Source organism: Centruroides sculpturatus, unplaced genomic scaffold (assembly GCF_000671375.1).
Source record: "Centruroides sculpturatus isolate CEXI.00-Female unplaced genomic scaffold, Cexi_2.0 scaffold174, whole genome shotgun sequence".
Classification (NCBI taxonomy): Eukaryota; Metazoa; Arthropoda; class Arachnida; order Scorpiones; family Buthidae; genus Centruroides; species Centruroides sculpturatus.
The window spans coordinates 783,703-789,026 of NW_019384420.1; the positions used below are offsets into that span (position 1 = coordinate 783,703).

Genomic DNA, 5,324 nt, shown 5'->3' on the forward strand with positions numbered 1-5,324 from the left:
AGAAAGGTGGTTAGACAGGGGTGAAGCCAGACAGAGAGAGATCTCTCGATTGAAATTAATGATAGCCGTCTGCGTCCCTGAGTGGAGGCAGCCAAAACGGCGCGGAAACCCACAAACCTTGTCTGTGGTGTAAGGTTCTTGTATTAAGGCGCTATCAATGCTGAGATCTATAACTTGTTTCAGTAAGTGAGCTGTCGCAGTGGATGATCTATCTAGATTAATTTGTATTATTTTTATAGCCATTTTAAACAATATTATTTAATTTAATTTAATCTACTTAACACTATTCTTAAACAGTGTTAAGTAGATTAAATTAAGTAGTAGCCTGGCTAATCTTGCAGTGGTAAAGATAAACAGGGCACTTACGATCCTTGGCAGTGTGATTTATGTTCACGTGCTTGTTTTCATTCTTCCTGGTTGAGTTGTACCTCTTACAGTTGATGCATTTTATTTCTGACTTCTCCACCTTGCAGTCTGCGAAGGCATGCGGTTTACTGCACAAGGGACATGCTTGCTTTGATTGGCATTGAGGTGTCAGATGATTGTATCCTAAACATTTATTACACCTTTTATAGTAATGAAAGTTGTACACTTTACGCGACGACCAGCCCATATATAAAACGTCGCCCACCTGGCGAAACGTTTTTCTTAATTCTTGAGATACGGTCAGCACCCATGACCGATCTCCTCATTTCTGTTTTCCGATGAAAAACACGTTGTGAATGTGTTTGCGAACATCTCCTAGTAAGTCAGAATGCTGACTTTTCACGAAATCCAATATAGTGCTTTCATCTATATCCCATCGGACTTTCGGTAAGTAAATGCGGGGGTCCCGTAGCCCTGGGGACCTGACCCGCGCGTCGTCCCTCTTGCTAAGATATTCAACTAGCCTCTTGGCCCCTTCAATAGAATTACAGTTTATTAGTATTCCGTCCTTGATGTTTCTAGTTGATTTTACTTTAACTTTTAGCTTAGTGAGGTCTACGCTCGTGGTGAGATTATCCATTGTGTCTTGGCTATCTTGCTTTCATCTGTGTTGTAAACTAATACCACCTTATCGTTTTGAGGTGGGGCCTAAGTTTTAGTATGTCAGCATAGGACTTTCCCGTTTTTGGGGCGGTGGGTGGACTTTGATTCCGGGCAGTTAGGGTTAGCAATTCTTGCTGATTTTGGCTTTTTAGATTGTTGTATGCGGCAGAGAGGACAAGGAACATGTCCTTGGTTTTCTCGTGGTTGGTGCCGATAGTTTCGTGAATCTCTTTTTGCAGATTCCTGCTGTTATCGAGTGATTTTTGTGCCTGTTTGATGCACTGCACAAACTCCTCCATGCTGGGTATGCTGGTTCGACACATGGTTGTCCGGTTATTTTTACCTCGATTATTCTACTTTAAACTATGCGGTACTATTAATACTTATACTTAACGGACGGCTGTGACACCTTAGACTACCAAAAAACACTTTAAATATGGTCTACTTACCAACAGCGAAGTCAAAATGGGGCAAAACGACTTGAAATAACGTCTTACTCCTAACAGGTCTAAACTGGAAAGGGCAAGGCTTTGATCTCGTGTGAACCTAATTCTCACTCTATAGTGATTAAAATTCAGAAACTAATTTGTCATGTTACTACATGCCACTCCTCTATAAAGTTTTTTTGGGTCCCAGGCCAAGTGTATAAGAAGAAATGAAGATGCTGACACAGCTGCAAATTCAGCAAGTCTTTTACAGCATGAAATGTGTGTTGAAGAAGGTGATTTGAAGCTAGTAGTCAAAAAACGACTAATAGTGAGATGGCAAATTATGTGGAATGCACAAATTCACAATAAACTATGAGAGATTAAACCTTTGATAGAAAATTGGACACATAATAGGCAGTATGATAGGAGATCTGAGGTTGTTCTTTCTCGTCTGAGAATTGCACACACTCGACTGACTTATCAATACCTTTTGAAGGGTAATGATCAACCTGTATGTCAGTATTGCAATTGTACTGTAAGTGTTAAATGCATACTTTGCAGCTGCGTTTCTCTTGATCAGTGTCATAGACAGCATTTCAGAAATGCAAGTTTGAGAGCGATTTTAGGCCAGTGATTAAATCTTGATTATTGAAAGTTGTAAATATTCATAAAGAGATTTAATTAATTAATTATTCATATATTTGTTTAGTTATTAGAGAGGTTGAGGCAGACGTTTTAAACGTGTTAAAGTCTAGGTCGGACGTTCGGCGCCGCTTTCCCGTAAGCCTAAAAGTTTGACAATGGTGTTTGGATAGTCAGTGGAGTCACGCTTGACATTCCAAACACCATCGTCAAACTTCTAGGCTTACGGGAAAGTGGCACCGATCGTCCGTCCTACACATTTACACGTTTAAAACGTCTGCCTGAACCTCTCTATTTACTTATATTTATTTTGTTGTTTTGTTTGTTTGCACTTATTTATGTTTGTTTCATATTTATATTTTATGTTATGTATATTTAGTTTCGTTTCATTTTACCTTTTGCCATGGCGCAGCATGACCTAAATGGTTCTCCCCTCGATATGGGTTCCTGTCCGTGGTGAGGGGACCTCCCAGAGATGGTTTAGAAAGTCTTCTTTACCATCCCTGGGATCTGAACGCCCACCCACGTGTTTGCCATGCGTGGTGTCCCGTATGCCGGAAAGGGGGATTTTGGTAGTTGAGGGGCAACATAACGTCCCCAACACACTGCTTTTGCCCCTGCTTCAGATAAACGGGAGACTCAAATCAGGCTCCGTTTGAGTCAATTGGCTGGTCATTGAGTCATTCTTGACCTCGGCCTGGAGTCAACTGATCGATGCAGACTGGGCGGACATGTCAAACAAGATGTGCTCTTCTTGACTGCATTGTGAGGGTATATCTCCTGGGAAACCCTGGTGTGACGGTCTATGGGAATCTCCCATGTGACTGCATCCACTTGTTGGGCCCCGTGGTGGGTGGGGTCACTAGGAGCTGAATATTAAAATTTACAATATGGATTCAAAAACCACCAAACATTAATGTACAGATATAATACCACCAAAGGATGAAAGTTTATCCAACCAGCCAACTTACTTTATAGCTCATGCTATCAATGAATCACCTCTGTCTGAACGTTCCCCTTTTCTAATACAAAAATTGTTCCCGTCCACCATCGGAAATTTGAAAAAAATTCAAAAGTTGAGGTCAGGAGACCTGCTTTTACAAACATCCTCACCCCAACAATCGGCAAAACTTTTGTCAACAAAGACCTTGGGAGATATAGAAGTCACTATCACACCACATGTGAGTTTAAACTCATCACGTGGTGTGATATCTGAAGCAGATTTGATGTCTGAAAGTAAATCAGATATCCAGATAGGCCTTTCAGACCAAGGTGTCCCTGCCGTCAGGTGCATCTCTATCAGGCGCAATGCAAGTTGATACCTACAAAACATCTTATAATCACGTTCAACAAGCCAACATTGCCATCTTCTGTTGCAGCAGGATATCTTCGTTGTCAAGTTCGCCCATACATTCCAAATCCGCTGCGTTGCTTTAAATGCCAGCAGTTTGGACACTCACAAACATCTTGCCGAGGGAAAAGTGCATGCGCCCAGTGTGGAAGAGAAGATCATGAGAGGTACTGAATGTACAACTACTCCATGCTGCGTCAACTGCAATGAAGCTCACCCTGCCTACTCCCGAAAATGTCCTACATGGCAAAGAGAAAAAGAGATACAGCGGGTGAAGACTATAAATAATATACCTTACCCGGAGGCACATCGTATGGTCACTTTAAGTGCACCAGTGAGACAGAAGACATTTGCTGCTGTTCTGAAATCCACAAAGACATGTGGAGTTCAGACAGACATTTCTGTTTCACCAAATGAATTGCTAACACGCCATGCAAAATGTTTGTTGATACAATCTACCCAAACAGCAGAAAAGGAGAACAAGAAAAGCAAAACACCCCTACCTAAAACAGGGGTCATAACAAGAAACGTGCATTCTAAGAAGGCTGCTAAGAACCCACTCAACAAACAAAAATTAAAAGCAGCCATCTCCAAATCTAAGAGATCAGAGGCTCAGTCTATGAGTGAGTTTTCTGACTTCTCTGACGAGGAGAGTAATAAGGAGGTAACACCACCAACTTCACCTCCAAAAGGCAAATCAGCTGTAAAACTAAAGAGGGATACCTTCACAAAGAATGCTGCCTCAAACACATAATGGATTATAAAATAATCCAATGGAACTGTCGTGGTTTTCGCAACAACTTTTCTGACATTAAACACTTGACATCCTCTACTTCATCTCTCTGTGTGGCACTCCAGGAAACCCATCTGAAACCTATAGAAAGAATTACTTTAAAAGGATTCAATCTCTACCGTAAGGATGATGATAGCCACAACTGTGCCAGTGGAGGTGTGGCTATTGTAGTTTTAAATCATATTCCATCCTTGTTGGTACAAATAACAACTGATCTGCAAGCTGTGGCAGTCAGGATTTCAATTGGAGTAACTGTCACAGTTTGTTCTATATACTTGCCACCAGATGTCAGAGTCAATGAGAATGAACTGGATGCCTTGGCTGAACAGCTGCGAACACCATTTTTTCTACTTGGTGATTTTAATGGCCACAATCCTATGTGGGGCAGTACTGACATCAATTGTCGAGGCAGAGCCATTCAGAGATTTATAGGTAATCATCAACTGTATCTATTTAATACTGGAGAAGTGACATACTTCCATGCCCCATCAAGAACGTTCACTGCCATTGACCTATCCTTAGCCAGTCCAAACCTGTTTTCAGCATTTACATGGGAGATTGGATCTAATCCACTCTCTAGCGACCACTTCCCAATTTTTCTAAAATACCGAGGCAGAGAAAGCTGTGAAACAGCTTGTCCACCACACTGAAAACTGGAAACGGCAGATTGGCGTGCATTTTTTTCTTTGGCTAACATCACTGAGGAAATGGTCAATACTGCTGATATCAATGATGCAGTTGAAGTTGTCACTTTGTGTATTATTCAGGCAGCTGAGAAAACAATGGGAAAGACGTCAACAAGATACCCAAAGCATTTGAAACTATGGTGGAACCAAAATTGCGAGGCAGCATTTAAAACACAAAAGAAAGCATGGGGGATTTTCCGAAGATACCCCACTGCTAGTAATATGATTGCTTTCCAAAAAGCAAAGGCAAATGCCAGAAGAATAAGGAGGCAAAGCCAAAGGGATTCTTGGAGGAAGTATGTTTCAAGCATAACATCATTCACTAGCTCAAAAGCAGTCTGGGATAAAATCCATAAAATCAATAGAAAATATGCTTCTCACTCTCTGTTCATGCT

At 41.3% G+C, this 5,324-nt stretch overlaps 1 pseudogene; it reads left to right on the forward strand.

Annotated features, from left to right (window-relative positions):
• The first annotated feature begins 3,019 nt into the window (after positions 1–3,019).
• Positions 3,020–5,035, forward strand: LOC111619364 (annotated as a pseudogene).
• Positions 5,036–5,324: the final 289 nt, after the last annotated feature.